The sequence below is a fragment of the Odocoileus virginianus genome, chromosome 31 (genome assembly GCF_023699985.2).
Source record: "Odocoileus virginianus isolate 20LAN1187 ecotype Illinois chromosome 31, Ovbor_1.2, whole genome shotgun sequence".
Classification (NCBI taxonomy): domain Eukaryota; kingdom Metazoa; phylum Chordata; class Mammalia; order Artiodactyla; family Cervidae; genus Odocoileus; species Odocoileus virginianus.
Genome location: NC_069704.1, coordinates 1,099,835 through 1,116,816, shown reverse-complemented (window position 1 = coordinate 1,116,816; position 16,982 = coordinate 1,099,835). Strand labels below are relative to the sequence as shown.

Below are 16,982 nucleotides of genomic sequence, written 5' to 3'. Positions count from 1 at the left end.
TATTGCTGTAAACTCCTCACCAAGCTCCCCTCCCTGCTGGGCTGGGACACGGTCTTCCAGGACAGGGGCCTGCTGTAGCCCCCTTTGCCAGGCAAGGCAATAGGGCTAATCTTTTCTAATTCACCCAAAACCCGTGTCCAAGTTTCTGTTTGGCGCTGGTGCACAGAAGCTGAGCATTCGGCAAGGGAAAGCAAGCTTGGATTTCAGAAAGTCAGGTGACGGGCTGCCGGCAGGAAGTGTGCACCGAGCACTCACTGGCCTCCCCAGGCTCGGCGCCTGGACCAGAATGCCCATGTGTGCTCAGCCTCTAGTGTGGGAGGCGGGCTCTGGACTCAGCTCTGGAGACCAGAGTGCAGGACAGCGGGTGCGGGAGACGTGGGTGCTCATCCCTGGTGGAGACTCATTTCTGCATCCAGATGACCTGTGGGTGTGAGCTGACAGGAGCATGGTTGGGTGTGCCTGCCTGTGTCACTGAACATTAGGCTTACAAACCGTCTTGTATGGGGAAGAACCGCTGGAGTTGAAAGGAACCTCTTGTACTCCCAGCATGTGTGTGTGTGGGGGGGTGTGTATGTGGGCACGTGTGTGTACATGTGTGTGTGTTCATGTAGGTGTGCGTGTGTGCGTGCATGTGTGGGTGTGTGTGCATGTGGCCTATGTGTGGGGGTGTGTGGGTGTGTATGCATGTGGGCATACGTGCATGTATGTGTACATGTGGGAGTGTGTGTACATGTGGGCCTGTATGTGTGTATGTGTGTGAGCATGTGTGCATGTGGGTGTGTGTGTGTGTGGTCTTATGTATGTGTGTTTGTGAGAGGAGATGAGTATTGGTCACAAAGCAGATTTCCTCAGACTTTCCAGTGTCATTAGCTATAAATAAAGTCACAAATTGCAATTTGTAATAAAAGCATCATATATATTAAAATAATACAAAGTAACTCCAAATTAATGATTTAGACTTTAACACACACAAAAATATACCAATCCTCATGCTAATTTTTCAAACCTGGTTTTTCAGGGTAATTTTAAAACATTTGTGGCGCCATGTGCGTATTTCTGAATTGCTCTGTTCTTTATGTGTTTGGGTAAGTTCTTGTTAGAGAAAATAATGGAAGCTGCATGGCTGCCTGTGGGTCCCATGGGAAGTTGTGCTGTCTTACTGCAAACCCCACTGGCCAAGCCCCTCCATGTGTCTCCATGCTGAGGTGTGACCAGGAAGCGGAGGACAGTGTGTTCTAGAGGATTTACGGTAATGCTGTGGGAGGTGCTGATCTACCCGCTGATCTACAGCTGGGACCTGGGGTCTCTCCACTCCCACCATTAACACCTGGGCTGAGGTAGCCACAGACGGGACGTAATGCGCATCACTGAATTTGGAGTTTCGCTCCAGAAACAATAGTGTCGACAAGGAGACCCCTCCATCTCTCCACTTTCTGATATTGCGGTTCAGCCTTTTTTTCTTAAACAAAATACATTCTCCCCTTGACAGTAGAGATTATCTTAAAACCACCTTGATATTTTTTTTCCAACTAAAACTGTCCCTCACACTGAGATACTCTTGCAGAAAACCTTGATGAAAAGTTGATAAATTCTAAATTTACATTAAATAAGAAAATGTATTTTGTTGTTGTTCTCTGAAAATAAAATTGAGTGGACGTTTAGAAACACCCTTGTCATCAATAGGCTCTGTTTGGTTATGAATGAAGTTACATTATTTCTAGGAAATAATTACACGCCTCAAATATTTTTTTCACTTATTAATTTGGCTCGTATTTGCATCTAAGTGTTAAAAAAAGATAATCTTACAAAGTTGGTGATAATTGGTCAATTTAAATATAAAGTGCACTCGTTTTTACCTTCAAAACCAGACATGTATTTAAAATGTTAAATATCTTGGATTTCAAAAAGATTAATCCAAGGTTTAGGAGCCCTTTCTGCTTATCCATCACTGCCCCTCGTATCAGGATTTCCGGGTACAGTCCTGCGCGGCCCCCACGTGCAGTCGGCTGTTTATACAGGTGGCGTTGGGAACCCGGAGAAGAGGGTTCCTGTCACTCAGCTGCTGCTGTGCTGTTGTCTTGTCCTCTAGAAAATGAACCCAGAGGAGAACTGCTGAGATCGCGCCCGTGGGCCTCTCCGGACCCCGATCGACAGAGGGAGAAAGTCAGACCCACAGAGCACCTGCCCGGCGGCTGAGCTCAGGTACCCGTCGTCTGCTCTCGAGAGGCTGAGGACAAGCGTCTCCTTTCCCTGCCCCCAAATCACCACTGAGTCACCACCCCCATCTCAGCTCCTGGTGCTGCCAGGCTTCTGGGAGGCAGATGAAATCCTGTCGTGCACCCTTTCCAAACAGACACTTTGTGCTAAAAAGAGCCCTTGGCAGTTAAATAAGAGGATGCACTCCTTATTCTGGCTCCTGAAGCCATGCAGATGCATCCCTTGGGGCGCTTTGAGGGATCCCTGGGGTCCCCAGGGTGGGGGGCATGGACCCTCAGATGGAAAGGCGTCGTCTTGAATCATTGCCCCCAAATCTACGTTGGTCAGTAAGGTTTACTGATTATGGCTCGGAGCTCGGGGGTGGGATTGGCAGACGGCAGGGGGAGGCTGTCAAGCAGCACAGTTTCCAGGGACTCTCAGCTCCCAGAGTCCACACGCCTGTCACGTGAGTCGGTTCCCACCGGGGCAGAGCTCAGCCTCTGAACATGTGCAGGGAACTGGCCTCAGAAACACTCATAGTATCTTCTCTATAACCAGACTCAGGATCCATTTTCCACCTGGGACTTTGCTGGGGGAAATGGGAAGTTCTGGCATGCTGGCAGTTTCCGAGAACTCTGGCAAGCTTTGAAGGCTCACCCTGTGATAGCAATTTATCTGTCTGCCGGCTCCCCACTGCCTGTCTGCTAACAGAGCTCCTCACTGTGACGTGGAATGAGAGGCTGGGACCGGCTTCCAGATGCCCCGGCCTCGTGGGTGCTGCCGCCTTCAGAGCTCTGTGAACTGGGACAATAGGTCACGCTTGCTGTAATTATTTTCTCATCTATATCTCGCTCCCTTTCCCTAAAGAAACCATTTGCTGGTTTAGTTTGGAAAAGGCATTATGTTTAATCATCATTTGCCTGGAGTTTTAAAAAAAAAGCTATGCACATTGAGCATTAAAGTAAGAGCTGACTTTAAGGTCGGTTAAAGTTTCTGGACTGTGGCTGTTTCACACAGAGCGGTGATGTCGTCTTGTCTAGTCTCATTGTGCTTTGGTCATGAATTAAAGAATATTTAGTGGAATATTTCACATGGGTCTGAACTGGCGTTTCTGGCATGGAGTTAAGTGTTCAACATTTAAATGATGGTTATCAATGTGGTGTACTGCACAGCATTCAAAGACCCATCTCACTGGAGATTAGACAAGAATAGATAAATAAAGAAGTGAATAAATAAATAAGCTAGTTTTTTAAGAGATATCCATGTTTATACTCAACTTGTGGCTTCGCATGGGCTTCTTGGTGGAGGCAGGATGTTTGATTCTAAGACCTATGCATTTTCAAGGCAGGTGGTTGGACTTGCTCAAAAAAGGATTAAAATTTCTAGCCTGCCCAGCCTCTGGCCGAGTGTCACAGGCCCTGGAGGTGGTGGGACTCTGTGGGCACGCTTGGAGGCCCCGAGGCCGATGGGAGAACGGTCGCAGTGACAGCAAGAGCACGGCCAGCACTCACACGTCGTCTCACCCAGCCCTGACCACGTCTCGCCCCGTGGGCTCTGCTGACGACACCCAGGAGGCCCACGCGGCAGAGCGCCGGAGGCAGGGGACACCCACACTTGCATCTGACTCCTGGGTATTTATCCTTCGAAGATCAGTGTTTGGCCCTTGGGTGATAATCAGTATGTATTTGCTCTGAGCGTGTCATAAACACTTAAGTTCTTGGGCAATGAAATGAAACAGTAGATTGAAGTGAACAGATTAGCATTTTAAAATGGGAGCACTGGTGTGTCATAACAGTAACTTCTGGGACAAAGGATAAATCTTCACTGCCTGTTTATAAGAGGAAACGGTATAAATCATCAGATGGCTTAGATCAGAGTGAGCCAACTTTTAATACAAAGGGCCAGGTGGTAAATACCTTAGTATTAGCAGGTCCTATCGTCTCACCATTGTTATGAGAAAGGAGCCAGGACGACGCATCAGCAAGACCTCAGGGCCGTGTCCCAATAAAACTTTATTCACTTTTGTTTCTAATATTCTGGGATGTGGGTCATAGAGGATCCTGCTGTGATTTATGTCGGAGAGTGTTTTGCCTATGTTCTCCTCTAGGAGTTTTATAGTTTCTGGTCTTACGTTTAGATCTTTAATCCATTCTGAGTTTATTTTTGTGTATGGTGTTAGAAAGTGTTCTAGTTTCATTCTTTTACAGGTGGTTGACCAGTTTTCCCAGCACCACTTGTTAAAGAGGTTGTCTTTTTTCCATTGTATATCCTTGCCTCCTTTGTCGAAGATAAGGTGACCATAGGTTCGTGGATTTATCTCTGGGCTTTCTATTCTGTTCCATTGATCTATATTTCTGTCTTTGTGCCAGTACCGTACTGCCTTGATGACTGTGGCTTTGTAGTATAGTCTGAAGTCAGGCAGGTTGATTCCTCCAGTTCCATTCTTCTTTCTCAAGATTACTTTGGCTATTCGAGGTTTTTTGTATTTCCATACAAATTGTGAAATTATTTGTTCTAGTTCTGTGAAAAATACCATTGGTAGCTTGATAGGGATTGCACTGAATCTATAGATTGCTTTGGGTAGTATAGCCATTTTGACAATATTGATTCTTCCAATCCATGAACATGGTATATTTCTCCATCTGTAGAATATTAGAAACAAAAGCAAAAATAAACAAATGGGACCTAATGAAACTTAAAAGCTTTTGCACAACAAAGGAAACTATAAGCAAGGTGAAAAGACAGCCCTCAGATTGGGAGAAAATAATAGCAAATGAAGCAACAGACAAAGGATTAATCTCAAAAATATACAAGCAACTCCTCAAGCTCAACTCCAGAAAAATAAATGACCCAATCAAAAAATGGGCCAAAGAACTAAACAGACATTTCTCCAAGGAAGACATACAGATGGCACAAAAACACATGAAAAGATGCTCAACATCACTCATTATCAGAGAAATGCAAATCAAAACCACAGTGAGGTACCATTACATGCCAGTCAGGATGGCTGCTATCCAAAAGTCTACAAGCAATAAATGCTGGAGAGGGTGTGGAGAAAAGGGAACCCTTTAACACTGTTGGTGGGAATGCAAACTAGTACAGCCACTATGGAGAACAGTGTGGAGATTTCTTAAAAAACTGGAAATAGAACTGCCATATGACCCAGCAATTCCACTTCTGGGCATACACACTGAGGAAACCAGATCTGAAAGAGACACATGCACCCCAATGTTCATCACAGCACTGTTTATAATAGCCAGGACATGGAAGCAACCTAGATGCCCATCAGTAGATGAATGGATAAGAAAGCTGTGGTACATATACACCATGGAATATTACTCAGCCATTAAAAAGAATTCATTTGAATCAGTTCTAATGAGATGGATGAAACTGGAGCCCATTATACAGAGTGAAGTAAGCCAGAAAGATAAAGACCATTACAGTATACTAACACATATATATGGAATTTAGAAAGATGCTAATGATAACCCTATATGCAAAACAGAAAAAGAGACACAGATGTATAGAACAGACTTTTGGACTCTGTGGGAGAAGGCGAGGGTGGGATGTTTCAAGAGAACAGCATCGAAACATGTATATTATCTAGGGTGAAACAGATCACCAGCCCAGGTTGGATGCATGAGACAAGTGCTCAGACCTGGTGCACTGGGAAGACCCAGAGGGATCGGGTGGAGAGGGAGGTGGGAGGGGGGATCGGGATGGGGAATACATGTAAATCCATGGCTAATTCATGTCAATGTATGACAAAAACCACTAAATATTGTAATTAGCCTCCAACTAATAAAAATAAATGAAAAAAAAAAAAAACTTTATTCACAAAGTTGGCAGCAGGTGACTCTGGCCCTCAGGCCAGGATTTACTGGCCTCTCAGTTCAGTTCAGTTCAGTTGCTGAGTCGTGTCCAACTCTTTTCGACCCCATGAATTACAGCACGCCAGGCCTCCCTGTTCATCACCAACTCCCAGAGTTCACCCAAACTCATGTCCATTGAGTCAGTGATGCCATCCAACCATCTCATCCTCTGTTGTCCCCTTCTCCTCCTGCCCCCAATCCTTCCCAGCATCAGGGTCTTTTCAAATGAGTCAGCTCTCTGCATCAGGTGGCCAAAGTATTGGAGTTTCAGCTTCAACATCAGTCCTTCCAATGAATATTCAGGACTGATTTCCTTTAGGATGGACTGGTTGGATCTCCTTGCAGTCCAAGGGACTCTCAAGAGTTCTCCAACACCACAGTTCAAAAGCATCAATTCTTCAGCACTCAGCTTTCTTTACAGTCCAACTCTCACATCCATACATGACACTGGAAAAACCATAGCCTTGACCTTTGTTGACAAAGTAATGTCTCTGCTTTTTAATATGTTATCTAGGTTGGTCATAACTTTCCCTCCAAGGAGTAAGCATCTTTTCATTTCATGGCTGCAGTCACCATCTGCAGTGATTTTGGAGCCACTGTTTCCCCATCTATTTGCCATGAAGTGATGGGACCAGATGCCATATCTTAGTTTTCTGAATGTTGAGCTTTAAGCCAACTTTTTCACTCTCCTCTTTCACTTGCATCAAGAGGCTCTTTAGTTTCTCTTTGCTTTCTGCCATAAGGGTGGTGTCATCTGCGTATCTGAGGTTATTGATATTTCTCCCAGCAATCTTGGTTCCAGCTTGTACTTCCTCTAGCCAAGTGTTTCTCATGATGCACTCTGCATATAAGTTAAATAAGCAGGGTGACAATATACAGCCTTGATGTACTTCTTTTCCTATTTGGAACCAGTCTGTTGTTCCATGTCCAGTTCTAACTGTTGCTTCCTGACCTGCATACAGGTTTCTCAAGAGGCAGGTCAGGTGGTCTCATATTCCCATCTCTTTCAGAATTTTCCACAGTTTATTGTGATCCACACAGTCAACGGCTTTGGCATAGTCATTAAAACAGAAATAGATGTTTTTCTGGAACTCTGTTGCTTTTTTGATGATCCAGCAGATGTTGGCAGTTTGATCCTCTGGTTCCTCTGCCTTTTCTAAATCCAGCTGATAGAATGTGGTCCACTGGAGAAGGGAATGGCAAACCACTTCAGTATTCTTGCCTTGAGAACCCAGTGAACAGTATGAAAAGACAAAAAGATAGGACACTGAAAGATGAACTCCCTAGGTGCCCAATGTGCTACTGGAGATCAGTGGAGAATTAATTCCAGAAAGAATGAGGGGATGGGGCCAAAGCAAAAACAACACCCAGTCGTGGATGTGACTGGTGATAGAAGTGAGGCCTGATGCTGTAAGGAGCAATGTTGCATAGGAACCTGGAATGTTAGGTCCATGAATCAAGGCAAATTGGAAGTGGTCAAACAGGAGATGGCAAGAGTGAATGTTGACAGTCTCGGAATCAGCAAACTAAGATGGACTGGAATGGGTGAATTTAACTCAGATGACCATTATATCTACTACTGTGGGCAGGAATCCCTTAGAAGAAATGGAGTAGCCATCATATTCATCAAAAGAGTCCAAAATGCAGTACTTGGATGCAATCTCAAAAACGACAGAATGCTCTCTGTTCATTTCCAAGGCAAACCATTCAGTATCAAGGCAATCCAAGTCTACTGGCCTCTAGTAAACATCTAAATAAGAGCTCCTAAATGGCTGCTGTTGTATGTGGGAAAGAGGGAATAACTCTGACTCTGTCCTCAAATTTTATTACTTGCAAACTCGCCCCGTAGAGTCCTCAGGGACAACGCTCCATAGACCAGAGCTTGGCTGGCGTGTGAGCCGGGGAGTCAGGGTGGAGCCCACCCAGAGTCTGCAGGAAGGCGGACGAGCAGCTGTCACACCTGCAGCAGGCGGGGCAGGCCCATGGAACCGTGGGGTTCAGAGGCGAGAACAGTTTCTAGTGATTTCATCCCTTTATCACCTGGCCTGCCAAGAAATATCCTGAAATCATGCTGAAAATCATGTGGGCACAGAGTCAGATGAAAACAAGCACCTGGGGCTGTCGTCCCCCCCACCCCTGTACACACTAGAGGATGTGAGCGTCAGGCCTCAGAGGTGGAAGAGCTACCGTGTGACGTAACCAGGGGCGCTCCTGCGGGCCACCGGCGTGTGTACCGGGGCCGGGCTATGGGGCAGGCAACAACGCACAGGTTGCTGAAAAGCGGTCTTCCGTTTGTTTTTCCAAATATATAGTGTTGTTGTTCAGCTGCTAAGTCAAGGCCAAATCTTTGCAACCACCATGGACGCAGCACACCAGGCTTCCCTGTCCTTCACTGTCTCCCAGACTTTGCTCAAACTCACGTCCGTTGAGTTGGTGACGCTATCCAAGTACACGCTGTTGCCGTTTAATCGCTATGTCATGTCCAGCTCTTTTGCAACTACATGGACTATAACCCATGAGGCTCCTCTGTCCACGGGATTCTCCAGCAAGAATACTGGAGTGGGTTGCCACTTCCTTCTCCAGGGGATCTTCCCGACCCAGGGGTCAAACCTGCATCTCCTTCATTGGCAGACGGAGTCTTCAGCACTGACGCACCATGGAAGCATATGTATATATTTACATATTATGTCCCAACATTTATGTAACAGAGGTATATATATCTACTGGAGTTCAAAGGTGGAAGGAATATCTAATTTTCACTTTATGCCATTATTTTCCACTCAATTTCCCGGAGTGTGTTACTGTGTTAAGTGTGATTCGACGCGTTCAGTCCCACACACCCCCTTAGGCCTTTTCCGTCAAGCACCACGCGGCCATGGTACCTTCCTGAATGCCGTCTTTTCTTTGCTTGGCCCCATCCCTCCTGCAAAGTCGATATCGTAAATCTACAGACACTAACCCTGCTGGCTAGAGCCCATGTGTTTTCTGGAGTGTTTCTGAGTCTGTGTTTCCTACACGTACACATGAAGGGAATGTATTTAACCTACATTTAAAGGCAATACATGCCTATTTTTTAAGCATTTTATTTGTTTACTTTTGGCTGTGCTGGGTCTTCCTTGCTGAGCCGCTTTCTCTAGCTGCGGCGAGTGTGGGCTACCCTCTAGTCATCACGCACGGGCCCCTTGCTGCAGGGGCGTCTCGTGTTGCAGAACCCCGGCTCCAGAGTGCAGGCTTGGTAGTTGCAGCCTGCGGGCACAGCTGCTCCTCAGCCTGTGGGATTTTCCCGGGCTGGGGGTCAAAACCTGTGCCCCCTGCATTGGCAGGCAGATTTTTAACCACTGGACCATGAGAGAACTCCCTTGTTTTTTTTTTTTTAAATTATTAAAAAAGTTAAATAAATTATTGCAAGCATCATCCATACACATAGCTGTATAATTGTGTGCATTTCTGTAATATTTTTGACTCAGCTGCTCCATACAAACAGTAGAATTAGGGAATTCTGCCGCATATCTGTTGACATTTAACCCTTTAATGGGGGCACATCAGTTCAGTCACTCAGTCGTGTCTGACTCTTTGCGACCCCATGAACCGCAGCACACCAGGCCTCCCCGTCCATCACCAACTCCCAGAGTTTACTCAAACCCATGTCCATCGAGTTGGTGATGACATTCAGCCATCTCATCCTCTGTCATCCCCTTCTCATCCTGCCTCCAATCCCTCCCAGCATCAGGGTTTTTTCCAAAGTCAACTCTTCGCATGAGGTGGCCAAAGTATTGGAGTTTCAGCTTCAGCATCAGTCCTTCCAATGAATACCCAGGACTGATCTCCTTTAGGATGAACTGATTGGATCTCCTAGCAGTCCAAGGGACTCTCAAGAGTCTTCTCCAACACCACAGTTCAAAAGCATCAATTTTTTGGTGCTCAGCTTTCTTCATAGTCCAACTCTCACATCCATACATGACCACTGGAAATACCATAGCCTTGACTAGACAGACTTTTGTTGGCAAAGTAATGTCTCTGCTTTTTAATATGCTATCTAGGTTGGTCATAACTTTCCTTCCAAGGAGTAAGCGTCTTTTAATTTCATGGCTTCAGTCACCATCTGCAGTGATTTTGGAACCCAAAAACATATACCCCCCAAAACATGCCACACACTGTAGAAAGAGCTATAACAGGGGTATGCATAAAGTGATAAGGTCTAACTCACCCTAAAAGTGGGACAAGCTCAGTGCTCCTGGGGAGGCCGTGTGGATTCCGGGAGAATTAACACACACTTTGCAGACAGACGTGAGTGTTACAGACAATGAACCAGCATCTGCAAAGACCCAGGGGTCTGAGGGTGGGAGCAGGGGGGGGCGTGGCTGCTGTGAGTAGGGGCTGAGCTCTGTGGGTGGTGAGGAAACCCGGGTGAATTTAAACACGGCCGCTGGGAGGGCACCTGTCCTCGACAAGACAGTGAGAAGGACTGGTTCAACGGTCCCGGCGGTAGGCCGAGGTATCCCCCAGGGCAGGGCTGCTTGGGGAGAGGTGGGGGACAGTGGCTGTGGAGGCAGGCAGGACGGTGGGTAAGTCCTGGTGAGACGCAGACAGCATCGCATGGGACTGTAAAGGACAGAACAGCCCGGACTTGAAAGCAGGAAGAAATGACACCCTTCGTCTTCTAGAATCTCAGCATTTCCATCTGTACAATAGGCTGGATGTTTTCTGCTTTGTCATCCGTTGAGGATGGCCTGAAACTTCGCCCTTACACCCAGGGCTGAGCGCCTCGGGCCCAGTTCACCCTCCTTCATTGGACTCATTGTGATTATTCATAAAGAACCAAAACACACTCGCTTCGCCGTCAAAGACAAGGCAGAAGTGATCTGACTTACATCAGTGTTCTGCTTTCTGCTCTTCCAATCAAAGTGTCTTCTCTTGCCATGCAGCTGCATAAAAATGAAGAAGCGCTCCATGAACTGATGGAGAAAGATTTCAGGGATATTTTGTTAAAGAAAAAGGCAAGATGTCGAAGAGAAGCAGAAGCCTGAACCGTGCGTCTCTTTGCTTGTATTTGCATAAAAGCTTCTGGACGGTGACAGGAAGCCAGGAGAGTCTGTGTCATCACTGTGCAGAGCGGGCAGAATTCAGGGGTGCCACCATTGTTTTTATTTGTTTGTTTAGTCACGGTTTCTTATTTTTGAGCCATGCATATACAAAGGAAGGAAGGGAAGGAGGGCCAGGAGGGAAGGGTGGAGGAAAGCAAGGAGGGGGGAGGAAGGAAACGGGAGAGGGGAGGTGAGTGAGGAAGTGGAGGACCCAGCCCAGCGCCATGTGTGATGCTGGCCACGTGCGCACAGCACCTCTAAGCAACCGCTGTCTCCCGTGATCCTACACTCCACGCCTGCTCTTCTCCCTAAAATCCTCTAACTAAAAGTTTGTTTTACAAAGTATGAAACAAGAAGCTATGTCACTGCTTGTCCACTTGTTCAGTTATAAAGTTATAATTTCAAGGTCAGATTTCAAAATGATTGAAGTGTTTTCTAAAATAACGTTCAGGAGATGGCTATGTCATGACAAAAAGTGGAAAAACATAGCAACATACTCTTTAGAGATTGTTTACAATATAAAAAGAAGGTGATTTTATATCTTAGCTGCATTTTTTAATATGGCAAAAGAACTACAGAAAATATTTGGGAGTAATGAGGAGTGTAAATATGGCATGTACGTTTTCTGATGTGATTGAAACAATAGTAACTTTCTTTGTTGTTAAAATTACTATTGGGTTATGTAGAAGAATTTTTTGCTCCCTTATAAAATGAATATTGAAGGGTTAGGCGTGAGTAACTGTGACCCCTACAATCCACTTTCAAAAGGTTCAGGAGGATGTTTGAATGTGTGTCTGTGTGTGAGAGAGAGCAACATGTGTGTGCAAGTGAGAGCGCACGCGTGTCACGTGCGTCTGCTTAGACACCTGTGTGTGTGTGTGCAGGCCTGTGTGTGTGTGTGTGCAAGTGTGTGAGCACGTGTGTCACGTGCGTCTGCTTAGACACCTGTGTGTGTCTGTGCAGGCCTGTGTGTGTGTGTGTGCAAGTGTGTGAGCACGCGTGTCACGTGCGTCTGCTTAGACACCTGTGTGTGTGTGTGCAGGCCTGTGTGTGTGTGTGTGCAAGTGTGTGAGCACGCGTGTCACGTGCGTCTGCTTAGACACCTGTGTGTGTGTGTGCAGGCCTGTGTGTGTGTGTGTGCAAGTGTGTGAGCACGCGTGTCACGTGCGTCTGCTTAGACACCTGTGTGTGTGTGTGCAGGCCTGTGTGTGTGTGTGTGTGCGCGTGCAGGCCTTGCTGGGTGTATGTGTCCGTGTAGGCCTGTGTGTGTGTGTGTGTGTGCAAGTGAGAGAGCACGCGTGTCACGTGCGTCTGCTTAGACACCTGTGTGTGTGTGTGCAGGCCTGTGTGTGTGTGTGTGCAAGTGTGTGAGCACGCGTGTCACGTGCGTCTGCTTAGACACCTGTGTGTGTGTGTGCAGGCCTGTGTGTGTGTGTGTGCGCGCGCAGGCCTTGCTGGGTGTATGTGTCCGTGTAGGCCTGTGTGTGTGTGTGTGTGTGCAAGTGAGAGAGCACGCGTGTCACGTGCGTCTGCTTAGACACCTGTGTGTGTGTGTGCAGGCCTGTGTGTGTGTGTGTGCAAGTGTGTGAGCACGCGTGTCACGTGCGTCTGCTTAGACACCTGTGTGTGTGTGTGCAGGCCTGTGTGTGTGTGTGTGCGCGCGCAGGCCTTGCTGGGTGTATGTGTCCGTGTAGGCCTGTGTGTGTGTCATGTGTCCGTGTAGGCCTGTGTGTGTGTGTATATATCCGTGTAGGCTTGTGTGTCATGTGCCCGTGTAGGCCTGTGTGTGTGTATGTATATATCCGTGTAGGCTTGTGTGTGCATGTGTCCGTGTAGGCCTGTGTGTATGTATATATCCGTGTAGGCCTGTGTGTCATGTGTCCGTGCAGGCCTGTGTGTGTGTGTATATATCCGTGTAGGCTTGTGTGTGCATGTGTCCGTGTAGGCCTGTGTGTGTGTATGTATATCCGTGTAGGCTTGTGTGTGCATGTGTCCATGTAGGCCTGTGTGTGTGTATGTATATGCATGTAGGCTTGTGTGTCATGTGCCCGTGTAGGCCTGTGTGTGTGTATGTATATATCCGTGTAGGCTTGTGTGTGCATGTGTCCGTGTAGGCCTGTGTGTATGTATATATCCGTGTAGGCCTGTGTGTCATGTGTCCGTGCAGGCCTGTGTGTGTGTGTATATATCCGTGTAGGCTTGTGTGTGCATGTGTCCGTGTAGGCCTGTGTGTGTGTATGTGTCTGTGCAGGCCTGTGTGTGTGTGCGCACAGGCCTTGCTGGGTGTATGTGTCCGTGTAGGCCTGTGTGTGTGTATGTATATCCATGTAGGCTTGTGTGTATATGTGTCCGTGTAAGCCTGTGTGTGTGTATATATCCGTGTAGGCCTGTGTGTGTGCATGTGTCCGTGGAGGCCTGTGTGTGTGTATGTATATCCATGTAGGCTTGTGTGTGCATGTGTCCATGTAGGCCTGTGTGTGTATGTATATATCTGTGTAGGCCTGTGTGTCATGTGTCCATGTAGGCCTGTGTGTGTGTATATATCCGTGTAGGCTTGTGTGTCATGTGTCCGTGTAGGCCTGTGTGTGTATGTATATATCTGTGTAGGCCTGTGTGTCATGTGTCCGTGTAGGCCTGTGTGTGTGTATATATCCGTGTAGGCTTGTGTGTGCATGTGTCCGTGGAGGCCTGTGTGTGTCTGTGTGACTTGTACTCACCAGTACTAGGCAGCGGGCATGACATGGTCCACGCAGCCACAAGCCAACTTTACCACATCCGTTTTTCTCAAGCATCCATTTAAACTGTGCCGTGTTGAGAGCAGAACTGAGCATCCCCTTACTGCTTGAGTAAGGATAAGCTCTGGGTGGGGTGTTCTGGGTCGGCTCCCAATCCCCCTAGGGGAGCTGGTCCACGTCCAAGAGCTTCATCCTGGGGTCACCTGACTGGCAGTGACCCCCACTCCACAGGGAGAGTTTCCAAGGCCAAAGCCCTTAGTTGTCACAGAGCTGCAAGTAGACTCTGAGGCCGAGGCGCCTTCCTCACTCAGGCACTGCGAATTCTTGTGCTGTGCCTGACTAAGGAAAATAACTGTGCCTGCGTCCTCATGTGACAGTGTGTGTATGCAACTGACAAAGTAAAATAACTGTGTCTGCATCCTCGTGTGATAGTGTGTGTGTGTGAGAATGTGGTTGGAAAGGCCACGATGACACAGGAAATTCCTCTTTTTGAGAAGCAGTGTGTGCTCTCCTGAAAATTCTATCATCTATAAATAGTTTATCTCTCTTTCACGTGCTCTGGAATTGCTAGGCAAAATGTCGAAGTTGTGTGAACCTGTCTTTAATTCATTCTCAAGCGGGAAGCAGAAGCGATGGTTAGTGTCTGAGCACCCCGGGCACTCATGTTGCCGCCGAGCAGGGCCTCCATCGCAGGAGCCTGAGCGGAGCGGGGAGCCCGGCCACCGTGCAGTCGGACCTGGGGCCACGGTGAGCGTGGACCCCCCTGCTGCCTGGATGCCCGTGCCCTGTTCCCTGGCACGCGGACCCACGCAGAGAGGCCCAAACAGCCCCGGAAGTGATGGCCTGAGAGCACTTTGTTCAAAGGATCTAAAGAGCAAACCATAGGAAGGAAGGGAGGAAGGGGGAGGACAATAAAGATAAAACTACAGACCTAATTCTGTAAGAAACAGCCAACCAAACCATTTACCTGTATGGCCGCCAATGCTCAGTGTCATTGCATCATTCTTGTAAAGTAAAACAAACATCCTAATTAGCCAAACTTATCAAGAAGGGCTGGACTGTGGTCTCTGTTCTTTGTTCAGGGCTCCCCTAGGTGTCTCAAGTGGTAAAGAATCCACCTGCCGATGCAGGAGATACAGGAGATGCAGGTTTGATCCCTGGGTTGGAAAGATCCCCTGGAGAAGGACATGCAACCCACTCCAGTATTCTTGCCTGGAAAATTCCATGGACAGAGAAGGCTGGCGGGCTACAGTCCATGGGGTTGTGTACGTGGGGCACAACCGAGTGAGTGAGCACACACACATTCTTTGTTTTCAGTATCTGTAAGAAAATTGTATTTATATGAAATGTAAGTTTATATCTCTAAATTATAAAAATAGGTGCCATGCTGTAGAAATATGCTGAGATTACATTTGCTACATTAAATGTTAGCCCACCTATGAAAATCCGTGAGGGGAAAAAGCCTTTCTCCTTGAACAAGATAAGCTACAATGTTGCTTTTTTCATTGATATTATGAAATCCATACTAGTCACCTTGTCTTCTTGGTTAGACTCCTCCACTGACCCCTGGACTGGCCCAGCTGCAGGATGGTGGCCGGGAATGCCAGAGTCAGTTTGTTTGCTTGCGTTGTTTGGTGTTTTACTTTTCATGATGACAAGGAGGTAATATAAATTCTATGTCAGTTATAAATCTTTAAAATGCTTTTTCAGAAATTTCCCACTAATGATTTGCTCTTACAAAAAATGCAAATAAGTGCAGCTGGGGCAAGTGGGAGGATGGTCAGGAGGCCCCCCACCCCCTGCCCTGAGCACCTGTCACAGTGGAAGGAGGCGGCGCAGCCCGAGGGGAGCAGGGTGTGTGCAGTGTCGGGACAGCTGGCTATCATGAATCGGCCAGGATGGCCCGGCTGTTTAAGGAGGGACCCGGGAACGAACTCAGGAAGTGTAGCGTGTGCGAGTGTACGTCCTGCTCACACCGCAGCCCTGCTGCAGCTCGACAGCCCCGTCCTTCCTCCAGGAGCTCTGCCATCTGCAGCTCACAGCTCCAGAACGCGGCGGGAGGTGAGGGGGTTGCTGAGAAGTAGGGGGTGTGTGGGGCCGGAGTGAACCTCCCATCTCTTGGAAATCAGGTTCCAGACCCAGTCCTGCCTGGAGGGGAGCTGGTGAGCACAGACCCCCAGACAGGGACCCTGGCCCCAGGCCCACGTTCTCCTGGAGCAAGTCGGCAGGGCCAAGTGACCTGGACCACCGTGCATCCAGACCCCAATGTGTCCGTACAGACCCCAGGGCATCCGTACAGACCCCTGGGGCATCCGTACAGACCCCAGGGCATCCGTACAGACCCCCGGGACGTCCGTCCAGACCACGGTGCATCCGTACAGACCCCCGGGGCGTACAGACACGTGCGCCCCGCGGCATCCCTTCCTGGTTCCGCGGCATCTCTTCCTGGTTCCGCTCCATCCCCGTGAGGGTCACTGCTGCCACTTGCCCACAGGCCTGCCTCCCGGGGAAGACGCGGACTCGACTCTGAAGGTCGTTTCTGTTCCCCTCAGAGGCGCTCAGGCTGACTCGTCCCTTAAACACCGTCTGTGAACTTGGAACTTGGTTAACGCGGGTTCGTCCTGCAGGTAAACCATCACGAGAGTGTCTGTTTCTGAAACAGCAGGCCTGGCGCTAGACTCGAGTTTTTCAGGGCAGCTCCAGGACCGCCTACCTGAGCATCACCTGGGGTGATTTTTTTCTCCATAAATTTGTGATCACCAACTGTGACCTATTATATCAGTGAGGGCCCGAGTGTGAACTTTTTAAATGAATACCCCACAGATTCTTATTGCGTCAGTGGAGGGTGTTTGTCCTCACCCACAGCCGCTCATCAAGCTGGTGAACCCCTGGCCTCCCCCACCCCCTCCTGCCTGGCGACCCCCTGCAGGCTGGCTGCCCACCTCCACCCTCTTCATGCCTGTGGGCCCCGGGAGCCTGGTTCTCGTTCTTTTCTTAAATCTCATTACCTGTGATCTGTGACCTGGCAAATATAATTACTTATTCTCTCTTTAACATTTTTTAAAATCTTTTTATTATGCATGATTCAAAGAGTG

At 48.0% G+C, this 16,982-nt stretch overlaps 1 protein-coding gene across 20 annotated transcripts in view; it reads left to right on the top strand.

Moving 5' to 3' along the window:
- The window catches only part of MYT1L (myelin transcription factor 1 like), a 400,361-nt gene that overhangs the window by 143,573 nt on the left and 239,806 nt on the right, over positions 1-16,982 (top strand). For 19 of the 20 annotated variants that reach the window (XM_070459146.1, XM_070459143.1, XM_070459144.1 and 16 more), the window contains exon 3: positions 2,090-2,202. The exons of the other annotated variant lie outside the window; for it this stretch is intronic. The gene's annotated coding sequence lies outside the window, so the exon portion shown is untranslated. The remainder of the gene's footprint in view (positions 1-2,089; positions 2,203-16,982) is intronic. 20 annotated transcript variants of the gene reach the window in all.